Here is a 23732-nt window from a genome sequence, read left to right on the forward strand (position 1 = left end):
CAGTAATATATATTACAATTAGCAAGACAGTAATATTTAATTTTTTTAAAGTGATTAATTAATATCACCTAGGTTTCAAATCGTAAGCATTTCAGCACACCATGTCGGTGTCCATATGCTGTTCACAGGTCTACCGTGAAGACGTGTGAAGTGTGAAGAAACGTAGGAGAGGTGCTTGTTACCTCAAGAGCATTACACATGTTACAGTAGGCCTGGTATTTGTGTTTGTGTGTGTGTGTGTGTGTGTGTGTGTGTGTGTGTGTGTGTGTGTGTGTGTGTGTGTGTGTGTGTGTGTGTGTGTGTGCGTTATTGCACATGTTAAATGAAAGCAAATATGGGTTCTAATCGGATCTCAACTCAGTGACGAACACATTCGTAAGGTATTGTGGGGAAAAAAGCGCAGGAACGATGCATGGCTTAGTAAGGCATGTGCAGGTTGGGAGTTAATGTACAGCATGCTACCACCTACCATATATACACCATACATATATCATATAAATGTTTTATTTATTTACTTATTTTAAGTATTATTTGATGGCAAACTTATAGAATTTCTGCAGTGAAATTGAAGTTAGATAGTTTATTTATTTATTTATTTATTTATTTATTTATTTTTAGCTGTATGCGTTGGCACCGTTATATCAATCACATATCCCAGATTCTGGCCGCACGCACACGGACCGCCGAAGTAATAAAAGATGCTTGAACACACCAGTGTATGGAAAGCATGAATGTTAATAAAATCTCTACATGAACTATACAGTGGTGCACAGAGTGGTAGGGTGGCGCGTCATGCACGCCGAGGTTCATCCGGGTTTCAGTGCGTCGCGCTCAGTGGGAACCAAACGCGGCGCGCGAAACTCTGTTCAGTACAAAGTGCCAGAACAAACTGCGGTAGGTATTCTTGCCCAAGCCAGAGTCCGAGGAATAAAAACGCAGAAAAAAAAGTCTGTGAAAAACGACATAGGTTAGAACATGAAAACCTCGTGGAGGTTTCACGGGAACGGAGAGGAGAATCGGAGCGCTCGCGCTTCGTACGTGCGCACGGCACAGTTAATCCTAGTGGCGTGTGTAAGGAGGCCGAGCGGCGTGGTGCACACAGGAGAGGAGGGGAAACACTGACTCACTGACTCATCTGCTTCCAGCAAATACTTCCTTTTACACACATGCCCAAATGTGTCTGTTGCATTTTTACATGTATTATTGCATTTATACTACTATCACTACTACCACTACTACTACTACTACTACTACTACTACTACTACTACTACTACCAACAACAACAACAACAATAATAATAATAATAATAATAATAATAATAATAATAATAATAATAATAATAATAATAATAAAGAAGAAGAAGAAGAACACTAATAATTACATGTTGTTTAAAATAAATTTGAGACATTGGGGCATTGAGACATCATTTACATAATTCAATGTCACACTATCCTTGTTTTTCAGAATAACCTTTGGGATTTTTACATTAGGTAAAAGGGGAGGCATTTTAAGTCATTTATTTTGTTGTTTTTTTGTTGGCAACATAAAATATGGTGACTTTAATAACCACTGTATTGTATGATATCAACTTATAAGTTATAATGTTTATGAAAGTAAGCCAATACAACGTAACAGACATAATTCATTTGACAAACTCATTTGCCTTATGCTTTTACTGAAGCACACATACTCATTAAAAACATACTTTTTGTAGAATACAGAATTGTTAAGTCTGGTTTAATGTGAAACACACAGGCTTGGAGATCGAACTTTTCTTTGGCCTCTCATCAGTGACGTGTGTCTCTCACTTTACCATATGGTCATTAGTCCTACACTCTCTCTCTCTCTCTCTCTCTCTCTCTCTCTCTCTCTCTCTCTCTCTCTCTCTCTCTCTCTCTCTCTCTCTCTCTCTCTCTCTCTCTCTCTCTCTGGGTGTGCTACCTTGCAGGGTTGTGAGGGCAAGTGCTGACCAGCCCTCTTTTTCTGTCTGTTACTAGGTCATTGAAGACCCACCCTCACCCCTTCCTGCTGCTGCCTGCACCTCCTGATCCCCCATCACCAGAGAGAGGGTAATTTAAGCTCCATGTGATGCACCCTATTCATCACTGTCCTTCTGACCCGTTTCAAAATTAAAGTCTGATCTGCAAAGTTAAAGCGAAATGAGATAAAAATTGGCAGAGGTCAAAAAGGGTGAGACCCCTCAAAACACAAGGTGCTGTTTAGGCTGCTTGTGATTTATGTTTTTCAAGAAAGCTGACCAAGAATTTAATACATTAACCCAATGAAATCAGCCTAAGCTCATGCCTGTACATCTGTGCCACTGCTGGCTAGAGAGTAGAGCGTATACATGAGTGATCGTATTCAATGTTTATAGAGAGGAAATAATTGACTGGAAGACATCTGTAATAAGACCAACTAGGAGTATTATTTGTAGAGCACTTCTTACCCGAGCAGTGAGGATTATAGCTTTGGTTATTTTGATTATCGATAATGAAACCAGATGACGTAAAACGGTGGTGCATTTTAAAAAAATAAAAATTTAAACAAATTAACAGCAGCTTTGTAGATGTTTCCTGAAAGTTTTTGTTAGGTATTATTAGGTATTTATCTGACTCCACACAGCCTGAGTCTGACAAAAAACTTATTGAGAATAAATAATCAATTCACAGTCCAGGGATAAATGGATTAGTGACAAAAACAACAAGAACAGACACTGATAGAATGAAATAAATAGGTTCAACTATTTTATAAATCTCATGGTATGTTGTCAACTAAAAATAAAAGGGGATGACGTTCCATCTTAAAATACTAAATAAAAAAATAGTAAGAAAATAAAAATGAATATTAATATCAAAAGCTGTTCTAAAAGTTACTTTTAAAGGCACAATATGTCGAGATCTTTAATATTAGTTTCATCTTATATTTTGTTGCGCAATTTGTTATTTTGACAACGTTAGACTTTGTACATCTTGATATACCTTCTTTACCTTATTATTAACATGAGCACTGTTTTAGAAAAATGTGTAAAAAATAGAAAATAATATATAGAGCAATGAGCTTTTTTTTATATCCCTCAGTTGTGCTCTCACTGCAGTCTGGTGTTTCTCCTCCTTATCCTGCTCAGGAAATGCAATATTCTGCTCTTCCATTTCTCTCCTCATCCTCCTTGACTTCCACATTAAGTTTCAGGCAGGTGTTTTAGTTTCCTTTTTTTTTTTTTTTTTTTGGTATTCTTCCAAATCCTATTTTAAATCCCATCCAATATGCGTATTGCACCTTTCTCGCTGCTTTGAGGCCAGAGATAAAATGTTCCTCAGCTATTGTCTACATGTTAGCAAAAAGTGGTAGCAAATAGACATGTACTAGAAATCTGCTTTCATTCTGTATCCAATCCCTGTTTTTACTCTCTGGAAAATTGCAGTTGGTCCAAGTAACACTCCCAGGAGTGCTCCCTGACCACTTATCCATAATGTCTATAAAAAGTCTTTGGCGGTCAAACCTACAGAGCCACAATGAAAATTCTTTCTGGAAGCTGTTGAGGTGTGTATAGGTCTTGTGTATTGCTTTATGCAAAATATTCTGTGGTCAAAATATAACTGTGGTTGGAAATTTTATGAAGCTGTACACATGGAATTAAACATGGTGAAGGTTTGTGGTTTTATCCTTTACCTAGACAAAAAGGGTTGTTATTTCCCATTAGATGCCTTGTTGATCTCCATAAGCATGCTATCAAGGGTGTGGCTTCATGGCCCGCTACCCCAATTACTTCTGCAACCCTGAAATCTATTGGCATTTCTTTCAAATATATTACTCCTTACAAATGGAGACTTAATAAATTATGTGGAACCCAGAGTGGATATACATTTCACAGATTACATCAGTGTAATCATTTTGCTTACTGTATATAAGATTATTAACCTGCGCATTCAATTGCCTCTCCAGCACTGAAATGGTTTAGTGGGTTTATATTTGATCACACCACAGCATTAAGGCAAACAGCTCCATTTGGTGGATCATCGTCAACATAATCTTTATTCTTATATTTAAAATATTAACATCAGTTGGTAAATGTGTTGACTGGACAAAAGACTGGCTTAATAAAGGATTAAGTACTTTGGAGTTACTTTTTAATTTTCAAGTTTTCAAAACTTTACTTTAGAAGGGTTTAAAAAAAAAGATGAAGTTAATTTTTGACATTTACAATATGAATCTTTTGTGAAACAGTACCCGTTCTTTGCAGCCATTTTTTAAACCTAAATATAAAGTGAGCGAAAACGCCAATAGAATGAAGATTGAAAAAAGTACAAAAAGGATGGTTGATATGACAGAATCATAACAAAATTAATGCGGTTTATTTGACCTGTTTAAAAGTGACCAAGAAAAACAGAAAGACTTCCACTTTAATGGGTCGGTGTAAGTCTGCCTGATTGGGCCAAATGACGTAACGCAGCAAGGCTGAGTCAGATGTGCCTGATTGAAGGAGCATGTGTGTGTGTGTGTGTGTGTGTGTGTGTGTGTGTGTGTGTGTGTGTGTGTGTGTGTGTGTGTGTGTGTGTGTGTGTGTGCAATAATAAAAAACGAGACAGCTAGGTGGAAATACTTTGTACTCTGACTGAGTGTTTATTAATGTAAACCGAAAGCAGGGATGCAAGTTAGCGTTTACGTACTGAATATTGTAGCTAGTTAAGAAACAACAACAACCATACATAGGCATGTGTGTGCTTGTGCGTTTGTGTGTTTGTGCATTTGTGTGTGCAGCTCCTGATCTGCAGTGCTGTATGGTAAACAGGAACGCTTTCCTTGGAAGGAGGAATTTCCCCCAGCAGTCCCCTAGATCAGTAATAGTGGCGGTAATGAGCTGCAGCTGTCACAGTGCTTTCCGCTCCTCGTCCCTGATTCATGTTCCTGCTGCACACCATCTACAACTGGAACAAATGTTTACCCCAATGAGAAACAGACAAACACTGCCCAGCGCACAGATCCTAACACACTAACTAATGGCCGCAGCCCTGTTTTAGCTCTTTTAATAATGCAAGCTAGCTGTGATTCGCAGACACCCAGGGGAAATAGTGGTGACCATTAACTCTGAGATTTTCTAGGTGTACAATATATAAAATATAATCATCTTACCAGCAAAGAGAAACATATATTACAACAGAAATGAATGGAATACAAATAGATCTAAATACAGTAGATAGAGTGGAATAGAGTAGAATACAATGGAATAGAAATTGATCAAGCAGGCGAGTAAAAAGTAGGACAGAATACATGAAGAATATCATGGAGCATAAGATGGAATAGAGCAGAATAGAACAGAATGAAATAGAACAGAATCTGATTAGAATGCAAGTGAAATAGAAAAGGGAAAGTTCTAAAGATATAGTTGCATATTGCAGCTTCTTAGGAAGCTGGTATTTGTGGGACATTTAGAATAGAATAGAATAGAATAGAATAGAATAGAATAGAATAGAATAGAATAGATTGTCGGGTTTGCAAATAAAAAACAGGGAAATTATCCCATTAGTTTTCAAATATCCCAGCATGGACAGAACACTACATTATCTTAATGTCTTGGTATCTCAGTGTACTTTAACTTCCTGATGGAAGTTTTTGGTTATTTCTCTGAAGGATGTTGTGACATAAAAATCACTGAGTGCTGTGTTGCTTCTTCTTTAAAAAAGGATCATTAATTTATATATTTCACTTTTTTAAAACTGTACTTCTCTTTCATGTTCCTGACTGTGTGTGTGTGTGTGTGTGTGTGTGTATGTGTGTGTGTGTGTGTGTGTGTGTGTGTGTGTGTGTGTGTGTGTGTGTGTGTGTGTGTGTGTGTGTGTGTGTGTGTTTATGTGTCTGTGCTTGTGTTCTTACTCTACGTGGCAGTAGATCTGTGACTCAAAAATGACACCACAGTGTGCCATGAAATCCTGGCAGTGGCATTAATCACACTTTTTTAATTAGCACGGACCAGCTTTATTAATTAGGTGTGATACGGCACTGATATGGCCTCTCTTTGTCAGCCCTCCTTCCTCATCATGTGCACACACACACATACACACAGGCTCAGAGGAAAATAATGCTTACACACACATGCACAAACCCTCATCAGACAGCCTTTCTCACAAACAGATGTCTTAGCCTCTTACAGGGAGACAGAATAAAAAAGTGAGAGAAAAGGCAGAAAAGGTAGAAATGCTAGGTTACAGGTGTAATATGTATGCAGACTAATAATTATGGAAAGCAAAAGAGATTTGAAAGCAAAAGAATACCCTTTTAAGGTGCCCAGGTTTATACAGAAGTGTTTTTTTTAACTGCTCAAAAATGAAAGCCTGGAGCAGTTTGTCCATCAAACAGAGAGGCAGGAAGTAAACAACACATAGTAATCAGCAAATAGTGTGTTTTAACGTCTGATCCAGCAAAACGGCACCATATTTTCATCACCTCATCTGTAGAAGATGATATATTGTTTGATAACTTACAAATTAAGCTACTCGTCTACATGGAATGGCTTTTAATTTTAAAACTAAGGTTTTGAACAATATAGATAGCTATAGTATTATGTGACTTATGTTACCTAGTGGTAAAGGTGTTGGACTACTGATAAGAAGGTCGTGAGTTCGAACCCCAGGTCCACCAAGTTGCCACTGCTGGGCCCCTGAGCAAGGCCCTTAACCCTTAATTGCTCATTTGTATAAATTGAATAAAAATGTAAGTCACTCTGGATAAGGGTGTCTGTTAAATGCTGTAAATGAATCATCAGTTCTGATTGGCCAGGAGGTATTGATTCATTTTCTAATTTCCTTTAACAGAGTTTCTCGGTGCGAAGAATCAAAAGGTTTTCTACCACACGAGGCTTCAGAACAAACAGCTGTACTTTTTTGTGGCTTATTGTTACCTTGACAAGCTGCGTGTTTCTACATCACCATTCTGTCAGGAGTATTTTATTTTTTGGTTATGGTTGCAGCCAGAAATGCTTGATTTTACGGTCTTTTTCTTCTTCTTCAAAGTTTGAAGTTGCAAAGGTTTTTTTTTTCTCCAGAAACTACTTGACTTAGTGAAATTCCAGCACAGCATTTTTCTTTTAAACTACCAGAAAGACACATATGTAGTTACTGGTTATGATAGCTGTACTCATGTTTGATGTATATTAATGAAAGAGGGCTTTAGATGAATGCACGTTTGACAATGACACATGATACGTCTCGGGCCAAATCTTCAGAAAATCTGCAGTAATTTTGAAAAACTGCAAGCTCTTACAAATATTGTACAGTCTCCTTGTTTTTTATATGGACATAATTGTCAAATCACAGTGGCATAAAAAGAATAAAACCTTTGAGGCCATGCTGTTATAGGAAAATAATCTCATCCAGGGTGGTAACGAACATAACACCAATTATTATTGATTATTTTCCAACAAGGGAAAACACATTTTTGTTTTATTACTTACCTAATAATTAAAAAGAAGGTTTATAAGAAATAGGGTTGTAATATTGTTACTGATGTCAATAATTCTTGGAAATCCTGGATCATTTTTTTGTACCTTGTCATATTTTCTGAAGTATTTAAAGCAGTGAAATCATGCGACGTTTAAAAATGAGACAAAACACGAACACGAGACACAACATCTTTTATACTTCTCATAACAAGGTAGAAATTTGCTTTGCTCAATTACTGTGAGGATGTCAGCATGAGATAAGTGTCAGGTTTCAGCTGGTATTGAATGGTCTGATCGCAAAAAACACAAAATGTTTTTACTAATAAACACACTTAAAAAAAAAAAAAAACTGCAAAAATAACGTGGTTGATTTATATGTTTATAATTAGCTGGTAAAAGTTTTTGAGAAAGTTATTTGTACAACCCTGGTACTAGGAAAAGAACTAGAATCTGATAGCTTCATTAGTCATAAATCTTCAGGGCATCTTAAGTATTTCTTTGACACTGATGCCTCTGGCTTGTGCATTAAGGATGTACTGGATTTCTTTAAAAAGCTGCTTTGATGACACTGACTATTGTTAAAAGTGCTATATATCTACAATTAAAAATGAAATTAAATGCCTTCAAGGAGTCAAAGGTCCCACCCACTATAAATGGCGGTATTTCTGTGTCGGTTTTTGTTAGGGTGGCATTTCCAGACAGCTTCACACTCTCCCCTCTGAAGAGCTTGTTCTGGTCTCTCAAAGGATTCTGAGAAGAAGACACAAACCAGAACGGACACTGATTACAATAAGGAAGGTGCTTTTGCAGGAAGAGAGAGTGCTGATGAGAAAAATTGCCTGGTTAAGGATAAAAAGCAGTGTCGAGCAACCAAAGTATATTCGGAGCGAGTGAACCTCCCATACAGCTTGTGTACTACACTCAAGTTCTCGTACTATACTAAACTTAGGAAAGAGAGCCAGCTTCTAGGACCGGCCTCTCTCTGTCTATTTTTCTCTCTCTCTCTCTCTCTCTCTCTCTCAAAGCCACTTGACTGTGCTGGTGTTTATCTTGCGCTGACATCCTCGGTCTCCACTATTCCCTCTCCACTCGGAGAAGCAGCGCAAACACTACTCATGCTACACACACTACACACTTTAAGAGACGGCCATAATAAGAGACAGAGACACGGACACAGAGAGACAGTAACTAGTGGCAGTGGTCACAGGCTGTGAAATGGAAAGAAAGAGAAAGAAAGAGCTACAGAAAAGTTCTCTCAGCCGTCTACCTTAAAACAAGACTGTATGACAGTGGTCATGTGTTTGCAGTTAACCCCCATCCAGCCTGTCTCACGCCTGAGATATCGAGCAGGGAAAGTTCGTTCAAGCACGTTGTATAAATGAGCATCATGGCTGAGTTAAAATGACAGACTCAAATCTAATGACTGATAAATCAGGAACTCTCTCTCTCTCTCTCACACACACACACACACACACACACACACACACACACACACACACACACACACACACACACACACACACACACACACACACACACACACCAGTGTGTGGAATCACATAATGCTCCATGGCTAGCAAATGTTCTGCATTTATGGGTTTGCACTAAAGGTGTAAATCCTGTAGCCTACAGTAGCATTCTCCTGTTCTCTCCAGTGATTAGCATCTCTGCAGCTAAAAAGAGATGCTAACAGAAATGACATTGGAGCAGTAGTGGCTCTATACTTCCTGCCAGACTTCATCAGCACCGTTATACATCTTACCTCATGCCACACTAAAGGCCAAAGAAGAAATATATATCAGACAACAAAGCTTCTAGCACCTTCTAAACCCTGCTACAATGTGCATTAAAATGATTACAGATATGTTTAAAACCACATCTCGTAACTACAATTAGATCTCTCTCAAAAACATACTGTACTGTATATACAAGGTTCGAGTAAAGCACAGCACTGTAGAATTCACGATTCTGATTGCTGTGAAGATGTTCATTAACGTTCTCTAACAACAGCTTAGACAGTTATTTACAGTATTTCTATAGTGACAACATACACAAGTATTTACATGTCTGATGCTCTATATTAAAATGTTAATAATTACCTTTTATTACCTTTTATTTTGGTAATAATTTTTTTAAGATTTTAAGAATTTATCTTTTATCAAGTCTCCAGTTTTAGCTATATATATATATATATATATATATATATATATATATATATATATATATATATATATATATATATATATATATATATATATACCTTTTTTGTCTTGTTAACTATTTGTAAAAGATACTTGTAAACTTCCTTAGTTTAGAGATATAAAATGGAACTCTACATGGATAAAAAGTATGGTGTGACTTTTAAATATTTGTTGTGGTGACAAGCAAAACCTACTTTGTATAAGAACTACAATCCTCTTCATGTTTTGTTCTTTAGTTTGCTCGTTAAAGTTTGCACTTCAGAAATTAAAGGCAAGACATGAAAGCATGAACCATCAAGTCTTCCTTTCAGTGGAGCATTACAATGTCATAGATACAGTAGGCAATGGTTATACTACACTAATTTGTAGATAACAGATATAACTTGTTTTGCAGCCACTGTGTTTGGCTTGGGGTTTAATGATCACACTAGTGGGAAGTTGGGTTAGGGATTTTTTGCTATCGGATGCTAATGCGTTTGCGAGTTGCCATTGCAAGCCGTGCAGGGTAGCTTTCCTTGGACGGATATCAAATAAATTAGCACTAAGTGACTTATACGGTATAGAGGGGCATCCTGTTAACTAGTTATATAATGTATTTAAATCTGTGCTGCACATAAAAACAATGAAATTCATAAAAAGTACACAATATTTCCCAATAGTGTAGCTTTCAGGAATTGTACTGTATTGTGATTTGATCGTGGTTGCTTATGGTCACTGTGAACCTGTTTCTCATTGTTTATGCAGTTTCATCCTCATCTCTAGGTGTTTTTGAAAGTGTTAACCCTCTCTATCACATCATGTGTATCCATGCATAGATCTAAAGGAGCGTTCCCTTTAGAATTAGGAAGTGCTTAGGAGTGCATGAGCTGATAAGCTGACCTTAACGTGTTCTCTCGCCTCCTCTTCTCCAGTATAGCTTTGAAAGGATTTACACAGAGCTCCTTTAGTGTTAGCAGGGAGGACAAACAAGACATCAAGACTTTGAGACCTAAAACTCTCCAAGCTAAATCCAGTAAAAATCCACTTTTTTCATTTCTGAGAGCAGTGGCAGAATGTTACCGGGACAAAAAGGACAGTGGGACTTGCTCTTTGAAGGGGGAAACACTGGGGTCAGAGATCACATGCTCAAACGCAGAAGGTCAGAGACCCAGCTGCAAAACAGAACAAAGATCTCATGCTGTGAGAAAGAGAGACACAAAGTGAGATGGAGAGAGGGAGTGTGAGGGTGTGTGTAAGTCCACAGTATAATATACATTTTAACAACTCCCTACAGAGAGAGAGAGACAAATGCAGCATGTATTAGTGACACAGCAATTTTTTCTGTTTAAATATCCCCCTCATTGCAAATGCATGTACCGGTGACAGACGTAAGACCTACAGCAGTTCTTTACAGTATATATTATGTACACAAGCTTTATAATAATGCATAATTAATATGTGAATGCTTTGCATATTGTTATTAAATACATGTTTTCTCACCTAAATCTTGCATAGTAGCAATGCGTGGTTTATGGGGGTAGCTTGGGTTTCATCGGAAAGAAAAAAGCTGACAGAAACAGACAAATAAATGAAATTCAGTTACATATATGTATACATGAATAAACAAATAGACAAGCTAAATAAATAAATAAATAAATAAATAAATACACATATACACACACACACACACACACGTGTGCAAGCTCACGCTCACACACACACACACAAACACACACACACACATACACACACGCGTGCACGCGCACACACATACACACACACACGTGCACGCGCACACACATATACACACACACACACACACACACACACACACACACACACACACACACACACACACACACACACACACACACACACACACACTTGTCCTTTGGCTCAGGTTCATAGTAACATATTTCTGTTGCGCTTTAAATTTCTATCAAGTCACTTTTCAAAACTGAAAGCTTACAAACACCAAAAAGGCTTTTATTAACAGGCTGCAAAGAGTATATCTCTTACTTTTCATGTTTGCTCTAAAACTGATGCCTTTGCTTTTCAAAACTTGCCCAATGTCCATTGAATATAATTGAACACTTTGGCAGAGAGATGCATTAAAAGGCTGAAAAGCATTTTAAGATGCTGCGTGGTCACCTCTCTTTCAGCAGAAGCTCCTTTTTCTCAGGGCATAAATGGATAATGACCTCCTAACCACACACTCTCTCTCTCTCTCTCTCTCTCTCTCTCTCTCTCTCTCTCTCTCTCTCTCTCTCTCTCACACACACACACACTCTCACACACACACACACACACACACACACACACACACACACACACACACACACACACACACACACACACACACATTCATTTAAAAAAAAAAAAATTATATCTAGTCTTTTATACAACAACGATGAAGGACAACTAGCTTAATTAACCAACCCTTGAATGATTTCTAACAGCCTAATGTGTAATTATGATTCACCAGTATTCAGCCGCTGAGCAAAAATAAAGGCAGACGATGCTATGCCAATCATTGCTCAGCTCAGATGGTAATCTCTGCACAGCCGGTGCCATGGAAACCAATATTAAGTGGACACTATAATCATAAGATTAATTCAGCTTTGCGACCTCTTTGTCTCTATTTTTAAAACAGGTGAGAAAGTAGCACCTTTCAGCCTCTGCAGACCAACACGACTCTACTGGTCTTCAACATCACGCCTCTCGCAGTATTGTAGTGTTGATCATAGAGAAACCAGTGTGGGGCTTTATTTAGAAAACACATAAAGACAGGAGGAGAAAGTCTTTAAAGCTGTATTGTGAATTAAAAGGGATTTTGTGAGCCATAAATCAAATGCATTATCTTTTTTGCATTATCATCTTAATCCTAAACCATGGACTATCTTTATTTCCCTTTCTTTATTTTCTCAGGGTATACAATTTCGGAATGAAGATTAAACTATCAATGATGTACGAGCGATCTTGGATAAAAGGTCAGTACCCACTATATCAAATACACACTCTTGGACTGTATGTGTACACTCATGTTCACACCCTTTGGACATGTTCTGACCTATTAGTCCATTTGGAGACACATTTGGTTCATTTTCTATTCATAAATATCAATTTAAGTGGAGCAGGAAAGAAGAGGGGTGTGTTGCAATAGAAACCTCTTTCACAACTGCTTTCTATTTTATATGGTGCTAAATATTTAATAAATAAATGAAATGAATAAATAGATATTTATTAAATATTTATTAAAAATTAATTTGAATAAATATTTATTTATTCATTTTTCTTTAGTAATCACTTTATCCTCATCAGAGTTTTATTGAACACGGAGTCCATCGACTGGAACATTTGTCGTTAGGTATTAACGCACCTTGGATTTGGACACCGAGGCATTATGCACACTCAATTTAGACTAGGTAATCCACCTACCTGAATTTTATGAAACTGGTAGGAATGAAACTGAAGAACAAGGAGGAAACCCACATGGACACAGGAGACAGTAACACAAACTCAGGATCGAATCAAGGATGCTAAAGCTGTGAGGTGGCAACACAGCCCTCTGGGCCATTTAATAAATAAATAATAAATATATTTGATAGCTAGCTTGTAGCTAGTTTGGCTTGATAGCAAACAGCAAATAAGTTCATTTCTTGTTTTTAAACAATTATAATTGTACAGCTGATGCAAAAAAAAAAAAAAAGTGTGGCATTTGTATATGTAATAAGTCAGCCCAAGTCAGACTTTTTAATATGATTACGTATACCTTTCGAAGTTCACCCTTAACTCTGAATGTTGTGTATTTTTACCCTTACGATCACACTCTTGTGTAGTATACATCAATTCTTAAGCTATTTATTTTATACTTTCTCACTCTTACATTTTTAGACATCTTCGTTTATGCAGCAGAGTCAGGTGACAGTTCTAAAAGCAGACATAAACAAAATAGTGAGTTCACTTTAGCTTCACAAATATTAGACACAACATAGACAACAGATCATGTACACAACAACAGACGTGTTGTCTGTCTGATTCTTTATGACACAGCATATTCCTGTTGTTGCACAAAGTCCCTCTCATCTTTTTGTCTTTCTACTTCTTTTTTCTTTCAAACACACACACACACACACACACACACACACACACACACACACACACACACACACACACACACACACACACACACACACACACACACACACACACATCATGATCACCATCTCATCATCATGACGTGCACACATCCACCATCAGAGGGCTGCCTAGCCTGAAGTGGGCTTTGACAGCACTGGGTAGGCAGAACACAGGAAGCACATTTAGGTATCAGCTCCTGTCGTCTACACCTTTTCACATCCCATCACGGTTACATCCCTCTATTGGCTCTCTCGCTCTTCAGCAGAGATGAAAGTGTGGCCTGCTCCACTTTGCTAGAGCTAAATGACACGTCACAATACGAACACGTGCAGACGAGCAAATGAAATATTTACAGAAGGAACAAAAACGAGAGAGAGCGAGAGAGAGAGAGAGAGAGAGAGAGTGAGAGAGAGAGAGAGAGAGAAAGAGAGAGATGGCGGCACACAAGGAAATGGAAATGAAGAGTAAGGAAGGGAATCAAATGGAGGAATGAGCAGGCCTGGGTAAATAATTGTAAGCGTGGTTGAGAAGGCAGGGGATCAGGACTGAACAGGATATGGGTGGCACATCGAATGCATTTCCATCCACACCAGCTCATGCTTTAAAATCCAAGCGTTGCTGTATTTATGACTGTAAAATATCATCTCGCTGGATTAACGCATGCTTACTGCTTTGTGGTGCAACAAAAAGCACAATATATAATGTTTATTACTCCTCTGTACAGAAACCTGACATTAACACCCTACTGTCAAAGTTTAATAGTTTTCTCCAGAAAATTGGTGTCATTGGTTGCATGTGTTCATCTGGATTTAAGGGTTAGGAAAAGTTGAAACATAAATGTGTGTGTGTGTGTGTGAGTGTGTGTGTATTGGGGTATTAGACTCTGTGCTTTGCCCCACTCACAAATCCTAATTATTTTCTTAGTCAGCCGGCTGTGCAGAGTTGGCCAGCAAGTTGTGCAAATGCTTATTTAAGCTGTGTAACTTACATCCATATGGTTTTCATCATCATAAAGAACCGCTTGAGCAGCTTATGTTTTCATGAGGCCGAGGCTTTGGCCTGTCTGTCAAACACACAGCACTTCAGAGCTACAAGCTTTCCACTGCAACACAATTTTTTTTCCTTTTCATTATTTATTTAAATGTTTTGTATTATGAAAGTTCATAATTAAAGCATATGAATCCAATTTCTTGTGTGCTGTCCTTTTTAAAATAAAATATTGCAACATTCTTATAGAGTCGCCTTGGCACTGTTTCTTTAGGACATGCTGAAATCAGTTCCAGTGAAAAATCTATTTTAATGCCGTTTGCCATGAAACCGGTTGCATGTTAAAGGTAGCGTTGTGTAACTTTCTCAACAGATTTCTCACTGACCAGAATCATGTCTTTTAAATTAGAAATAAAGATTACTGTGAAAAACTAAAGTAGATAATAAATGATTAAACCAAATATATATATATATATATATATATATATATATATATATATATATATATATATATATATATAGATAGATAGATAGATAGATAGATAGATAGATAGATAGATAGATAGATAGATAGATAGATAGATAGATCTTGTGCTTGTCTTGTATTAATGTTATTGTTTCCATGGTAACGTCGTAGACCGGGATTTGTACGGCATTAATAAAGAAATGAATATTTCTTAGTATTATAAACTTAAAGACAAAGTAAGAAGTAGTAGAGTATGGTGAGAGAATAACTGTTGACTGGTTATGTAAATCATAACAGGGATTTTTTTTTGGGACTTTAGCTAGAAATGAATAAAACAAATATTATGTCTAGTTTGTTTAGTTTTTTAATTAAAAAAAATATATATATATTGCTGGCAGAGTTCTGAGCTATGTACTTCAGGATGTGTTTCTTTTTTAATTAATTTATATATTTGTCTATATTTATATTTGAATTGATATTTTATTTATATATTATTACATATTTTAGTTTTGTACTTATGTATTTTTTCTCTTGTTTGGATCGGTGCTTGTAACTAAAAATACATCCTCATTTTTGACCATCAGTCAACATTTGCTGCGCTGGGAAAAGAAATGTGGTCCGATGCTCAAAGTTCACAGAGAAAATAAGAAATGAAGTTATTTGTACAAAACAAGTACCAGACCACACGAGCCAAAAAAACATGCACACAAAAATACACGATTTTTTTCAGTTTACTGTCAATATTTTAGAAATGAAATTGGGTTCAGAGGAATCATCCTTATACCAAATGCCCAACCAGCCCAGTTAGCCGCCATCCTCTCAGCCCTTCTTATTCTACATGATAAAGGCCCGAGTGTAGAAACGAAGCCATGCAGCAGTTATTCTGATCACAGCAGAGCCAGGGCTTTTAGAAAAGGGATCAGTGGCAGAAACAATTGTTTTGGGAAATGTAATTCTGTGTGAAAACGCTTCATTTTCTTCCCTCAGTGCAGTAGTTCTCTGTGCAGCATTACTTTAAATAAACATCACGATTCCAGCACGGGTTTGTGAATAAATAGAAGAAAAGGGAAGCGACGGATTTCCTGTGCTGATTGCGCCCAGATGGAAGAAAGCTTCTGGAGCTGGTTAGCTGTCGATTAAGAGGGAAATTCAGAGTAATTCAATAAATACAGCTGCTATAGAAACCGGATTTTAATGTGTCGTAACAAGCCGAGAACTCTCTCATATACACACAGACACATGCCGTAAATGTGAAGTGCAAACATACTAAAGTGCTCAGCAGATGACAGCTCTATATGTGGTTATTATAAAGCCGTTAGCATGGAAGTCATTTAGAAAAAAAAAGGAAAATATTGTATTCAAACATAGTTATGCAATTAAATGAACGTTTTTTTGTTGATGCTTTTTTTTTACTCTTTCTTTTCCATTCACACATTCCTTAAAACAGTGATAATGAAATCGCAATTATAAAGCCTATTAGTAATTAATAGCCAATATCATGTGCTGTAATGGTCTCCAGAGGATATAATACATTACACATTTCCTCCAAAGTACATCTATACTATACAGTACTATAGAAATACTGCAGCACAATGTGTTCTCTCTCTCTTTTTTTCCACTCTCTCTATTGTGGGACAGAGAGAGAGAGAGAGAGAGAGAGAGAGAGAGAGAGAGAGAGAGAGAGAGAGAGAGAGAGAGAGAGGAAGAAAGAGAGATGATCAAATCATCATATGGAAAACTGCAGTGTGAAGGGAAAGGTCAGAGTCAGTGGGTAAAACGGATGAAGGCTAATGATTAACTCAACCTTTATCTAATCAATAATCATTTATCCAACAACATTACCCCGAGCTTTGGCCCATTCTCCATTAACCCAGTCCAGACGCCTGCAGCTCGGCTGTCTGCGTGTCAGCTTTATGGGCTGAATCAGTGTTAGGGGTTGTGTATCACACACAGCTGTGTGTTCAGCACCTTCTGTGCATCAATCACCCCAGGACTATAGAACTTTATCAGTTCTTATGAAGGACAACAATCGACTTAACATGAAGTCATATAGTTTAATGCTGCGCAGTCAGAGAGTCGAGTCACTATGCTAGGTTTGAGTTAGAATAAGTGTTTAGGTCATTTTCACACTGGCCACGTTTGCTGTTGTACGAATTTTAGTTTGGCCGTTTTCAACTCAACATTTATTCATTTTTAGTAACATTTTGGTGCTATTATGTGCAGTAAGGCTCACATTTACATTACATTTACATTTATGGCATTTGGTAGATGCGCTTATACAGAGCGACTTACATTTTTAGATTGTTTTATACAGCTGATTGGGGTTGAGGGCCTTGCACAGGGGCCCAGCAGTAGCAGCCTGGTAGACCTGAGATCCAAGCTCACAACCATCAGATCTGTAGCTAATCACCTTTGCCACTAAGCTACCCCATCCCACATAAGAGGCTCACCTCACCTCTTCTGTGTCCCACAATTTTCCCCTACGTTCATGGTACACGTTGTGGAAACTAATGATGTCACCATCATCAGCAGCTAAAACACAAGCACAGGTTACTTTATTTCCAGAGTATGTTGCCTGCACTTTTACAATAATTGCACCACAGTACCAGAGTGACCGAGCTCACACCACTTCCTACAGGTAGTCTTGGGTTTGTTACCACAGTGCATTTGCTGGTTTACATGAAAGATTTCACATTATCAATTTTTTGCCTTTTTGTTTCATATGCATGAATATTTATCCAAGTGAAGTACACAATTATTTTTTAATGTAAATTAAATAGCATAAAAATATCTAATATATCTAATATATTTAAATAAGTTAATATGGCACTAGAATTATGAGAGAAATCAGACGGTTAATTGAAGTAAATTGCTTAAGGAAAAAAAAAAGTACGTTCTATATTCACTCACACACACACACACACACACACACACACACACACACACACACACACACACACACACACACACACACACACACACACACACACACACACACACACATCATAAGTCATCAGTTAATGCCAGGACATGCCAGGAAACATTACTGCCAAATGACCTAGATCAGACGCTACACTGACAGTGCTGCTTTCATTTGACTTGCTTTAATTGTGCAAAATTTTTTTAATGACATCGTTGGAGTGACACCAGCCTTACTGGAGTCTGTCTCATCATCTCACCTCTCTCTTTCTCTCTCTCTTTCTCTCTCTCTCTCTCTCTCTCTCTCTCTCTGTCTTTCTGTCTGCCATCTTCATCATAACCTCTGTCTTTATTGCTTCTAATGACTTCCTCTGTCCTTACATTAATTCATTATCGATTTCTTTGCACTGCTCTTGAATTATTCCCCAATTAGGGCACATCAAGAAGAAAGAAAATAAAAAATGATGACAAATGTCTGTCTGCTCCATACAATATACGTGTGACTACAGTAGACATGTTGAGTCTTTACGACTGCATTACTACATGCCGGCTTTGGCGAGAGTAGGTAGAGGATCGAATTCAAAATGTACTTCAAAAATCAGCTACACACATCACACACATATTCACACATATCCTAGTAGAGGGGGTGGTGTGAGTCTGACAGAAGGAAGCTGCAGGAAAGGTCAGCGTGAGCTAATGGCAGGGGAAGCTTACACGATATAACACCAGACACTTTCGACAGGTCTTTCAATGTCACAATGCAGCCTTTAACTCCCACCACTGACGTGACTGGAAAACCAGGCCGTGTTTGCTGCACGTGAACACACGTGTCTTTGTGTATGTGCGCATTCTTTATTTCAACTTCAACGTTTAAGTGGAAGTGGAAATCAAACCGGCTGTCCTGAACCAAGACTATTAATATGAAATTACCAATGCGTGCTAATTAGAGCAATTACTCACGTTGAGGTCTAGGACAGATATTGATTGTCATTTTCAAAAGAGCTCGGAGAACCTTACAGTATTGCAAAGAATACAGATAAATCTATAAAAGTCTCCAAGCGGATTAAACAATTAGAAGCGAGATTTTGGGAAAGATGCAAGGCTCCGAGGACAATTTATGGAGAAAAACAATCACTGCAAATTATGATTTAATTTATTTGTTTGCATAAACAGAAACAAAATCTTTTTTGAAAAAAAAGTTTTTTTTTTGCTTGACTAAATTATGTACAGTGTTCCTAGTGAGTAAAAGTGAAATAGATAAAAAAAAAAATATAGAGAAAAGTCCCGTGTGACCTTGTGTAACTTAATAAATAAATAAATATGGCGTGTGTGTGTTTGTGTTTCTGTGTGTGTGTTTTATGAACCATTTCTCCTTGCATTCATCCCGGTATATGTGCAGCACAATGACTGTCTCTCCTGGCTCATCTCTTGGCTTATATTTGTGCGTGTGTGTGTGTTTGTGTCTCTGTATATCTGTGCCTTATGACCCATGGCACTCTCTGGTCATCATCATGTTTGGTGGCTGAAGTCTCACTTGGATTGTGCGTGTGTATGTATGTGTGTGTATGAAATATTACCCACTAATAGATAGGTCCAGCCCCTTACATTCTTTACCTCTGTGAGTGCTTCAACATACTGTCACTTTAATAACTTGGAATTATTACCCACATCCAGATTTGGGGTTAAGAGTGTCTCTAAGAGTATATAGATACATTTTCCATCAATAAATTCACCCTACATCCAGCCTCCGCAGACCAAACCTCGCCTCTGGCCTGATTGACGTTTTTAATGCAAAAATTATACCATGCCTGTCACCAAAGAGGAGGGAAAAATAGTGTCCATTCCAAAATTAGCCAGCCATCATCATAAAGTACGAGAAGTCCACTATGGTGTCATCTCACAAGAGTATTGATTTGCCGAGAGAATCGGGACGAGGAGCCGATTTCCCATAAACATGGTAGCCACTGTGTCTTCTTGGGGAGACGGGAGAAAGAAAGCTCATAAACAATACAATAATATACAGATCATACAGATGTCAAGGTTTCAGTTTCCCAAGCCAGACAGTGCATGCTTACTTAATGCCTAACAAAGCAGACAACATTTGTTAGATAGATTTACAATGTGCAATGTTTTTGTCAAGATTTCTATACTTTGAATTGAATTGAAAAGATTTCTATACAAAGAATTATGTGATTCAGCCTGTTAGTTAAAGTAAATTCAAAACGACAAAAATTGTCATCCTATTAAACAAATTCATGAGAGATTTTGTGTTTAATTATTACCTAAATTTACGAGTACAAGCACCGAACGTTTCTTCTTCTTCTTCTTCTTCTTCTTCTTCTTCTTCTTCTTCTTCTTCTTCTTCTTCTTCTTCTTCTTCTTCTTCTTCTTCTTCTTCTTCTTTGGCAGACCAAACTGTCAGTCATAGAAACATGATCAGTTGAAATCCGGTCAGTTGATTGTACTTCCTTCCACTATTCAGACAAAAGAGATTAGCCTGATCTACGTGATAGCAGCTCAGTGCTCAGTGTTTTAGATGTTGGTCCATATCTCATGAATCTTGAGTTGTACAATGAAAAATATGTTTCCCTCTTTGCTTCTACCAAACAAAATGCCCCATGTACATTACATTAAGAATCTTATATCGTCCATAGGTTAAGTGGAGATGGAGTTGAGTTCTTTTTGTTATTTGGCCTGAAATTGATGTATTCCTTCATTGGGGACAAATCTGGAAATGAATTCCTAATGATTTCTTCATGTTTGCTCAAAAATCATAGATTTTTTTTTTAAATCAGCCTTTAAGAGGCTTCACATTTCAGAGATTGAGCTGAGCTATTGTCAAAAAACTTAAGCACTATATTCAACACTGCACTCTGTATTTCTTTGTAACTGGCCACCGGTGTCACTATATATAGACGGTACTTGGACCCCGCACATCGCCATAAATTTTCATAAATCATATAAAATTGCAATTTAAAATCAGGACGTTCATGTATTTTTGGCCTTAAATTTGTACCTTAAGCTCCCGGGAACCATTAGTGGAAAATTCTTCTCTTAAATCAACACTTTCACTGTTGGTTCTGAATAATATGTTTTACATTTAATAACTGAATCATTTGTTTTTTAATATAATTCTCCCAAAATTCCAAATCATGCCAATAAGTTTCAGTTTTCACTGATTGACACACACAAAAAAAAAAACATGCACAAGCCAAAAATAACATGCACACAAAAATGCATGATTTTTTCAGTTGACTCTCAGTATTTTAGAAATGAAATTGGGTTCTGAGGATTCATCCATATCCCAAATACCCAACCAGCCCAGATAGATGTGATCCTCCTGTCTTTCTGAAGTTTTACAGAAATCCAGACATACTGTAGATTTCAGAGCGAGTCAGAGGTGACTGTGGTTTAAAAAAAAAAAAAAAAGTTCATTTAGAGAAATTTTAAATCCATGTATTTCAGTGTTTCTAGTAGCAGCATTTTAGAACTGGATCTTTTAAATACTAAATAACCAAAACATCCCTTTTCCACATGGCCATTAGTTATATAGCAAAAGAGCAGCCAATCAGGTGCCACATGAGTTCTCCAAGCCTCTCTGCTGAAGCTGGCCTTAACCAGAGCCAGTTACTTCACTGCAAGCCAGCCTGGAAGAGGGTTTGGATTGATTTCCAACATCTTGATTTAATATCCTGAATTAATTATTTTAACTTTGAATAATATATAAAGGAAAATAAATGTAAGAACACTCAGGGGAACAAGAGAGGGCTTCAGTGCTGCCGAGTTATCTTGTGGTCAATCTTCTCTCAGCAGACTGCTTTCAGCTGTGTGCGTGTCTGCGTTCTTGCATGTGCATGACCATGCCAGGGTGTGCGTGTGTGTGCTGAAAGACCGGCCTATAAGACCTGCTTGTGTGTCTCTGCGTGTGTGTTTATGTTTTTGGGTGTACTTGTGTGCATTCACATGAATATTGCCATGTGTCTGATCGTATATATTTATACTACCTTAAACCTTTTTTTTTACTTGGACGAGCACAAACACAGATAGACTGCAGCTGCTAAGAGAAAGCATGAGCTGTTCCGATCGTGTACTGCTAGAAGAAATACAGTATAACGGTTCTTCAAACATTGTTTGGATATTTAAGCATTTGTAGTTTGATAAGAGATGTCTATATATACTGCAATCCTCACATAGAAAATGCAAAAGGAGTTTTTATATAAAATTTCACTTATATAGTCAAGCCGAAGATTTTTTTTTTCTCTGGGTGAAAAGTGAACATTTTGTGGGGGAAAAAATTGGACTTGATTATTTAACAATTTAACTAAGCATATAGGCAAAGAATAAGACAATTGGCCTCATTTCCTATGTTCCTTTTTCAAGTCATGTCAAGTCACCTTTCTCTACCAAAAAGCACATAATCACAAATTTGATTAGGCAAGATGGTGTGGTTGGATTTTGTGCATGTTTTAATATAAATACCATAAGTAATTGTGCTCATTGATAATCTCTTAAGAATATAGACGTCAGAAACTATTTTTTTCTGCCGATGCCACAGACAATTTTGATTCCGGAACTAGCCATTACAAACCTTTAAATTCATGTTTCTTTAGCAATTTTGGTTGTTGCCACAGTGAACAGGACTAATCATTTTCTACCACAAAAATCCTTCTCTATATTGGTAACTATTACAGTAGACATTAAAGTATCCCTAAAGCTATGAACTGTGGTTCTATTTAGAGATGCAGGAAAGCAGTTAATGTTGGGAATTCTGCATAATGTAAGCTGCATGTACTGTACAGTATTATTATTATTATTATTATTATTATTATTATTATTATTATTATTATTATTATTATTATTATTATTATTATTATTATTTTAGCAGTTGTAAATGCATTTGCAGTCAAGTTGGAGCCACACTTCCCACATCCTTGGTCTCATGCATGGTGTATTCACACTCATCATGGTCCAAATAAAAATGAATGAATGAATAATAATATTATTAATTATTATAATGAATACTTATATAAAAAATATATATATATTGATCACTCAGTCTAGCATCAATCAAAATACCCTTTGTGAAAGTTTCTTTGCCTTTATATTGGCACTATTCATTCATTTGTTCATTCGTTCAATTGTTTGTTTGTTCATTCACGAATTAATTCATTCATTCATTAGTTTGTTCATTCATTCATTTGTTCATTTGTTCCTTTGTTCATTTGTTCCTTTGTTCGTTCTTTCGTTCATTCCTTTGTTTATTTGTTTGTTCATTCGTTTATTCATTCGTTCCTTTGTTCATTCATTCATTTATGTTTGGGACTGCTTTTCTATACAGTGCTGTATGTAGCCAGGAGTCTCAGGGGATGCCCTAGACAGGGTGCCAACCCATCACAGGGCACAATCACACATACACACACACACACACACACACACACACACACACACACACACACACACACACACACACACACACACACACACACACACACACACACACACACACACACACTTACACACTACAGGCAATTTAAAGATGCCAATATCATGTTTTAGACTTAGGAGAAGTGCTAAGCCCCATCTGACACCTTGATTTGAAGAATT

General features: G+C 37.1%; 1 long non-coding RNA gene across 5 annotated transcripts in view; it reads left to right on the plus strand.

The window, feature by feature from the left end:
- Positions 1–23732, plus strand: part of LOC113636736 — a 48819-nt gene that overhangs the window by 5247 nt on the left and 19840 nt on the right. For 3 of the 5 annotated variants that reach the window (XR_007143443.1, XR_007143444.1, XR_003439135.2), the window contains exons 3-4: positions 1999–2070; positions 12545–12606. This is a non-coding gene — a long non-coding RNA (uncharacterized LOC113636736). Of the gene's footprint in view, positions 1–1998; positions 2071–12544; positions 12607–12916; positions 14943–23732 lie in introns of those variants that run through there. The other 2 variants (XR_007143445.1, XR_007143442.1) reach the window with 2 other exon arrangements.

This window comes from Tachysurus fulvidraco, chromosome 1 (assembly GCF_022655615.1).
Source record: "Tachysurus fulvidraco isolate hzauxx_2018 chromosome 1, HZAU_PFXX_2.0, whole genome shotgun sequence".
Taxonomy (NCBI): Eukaryota; Metazoa; Chordata; class Actinopteri; order Siluriformes; family Bagridae; genus Tachysurus; species Tachysurus fulvidraco.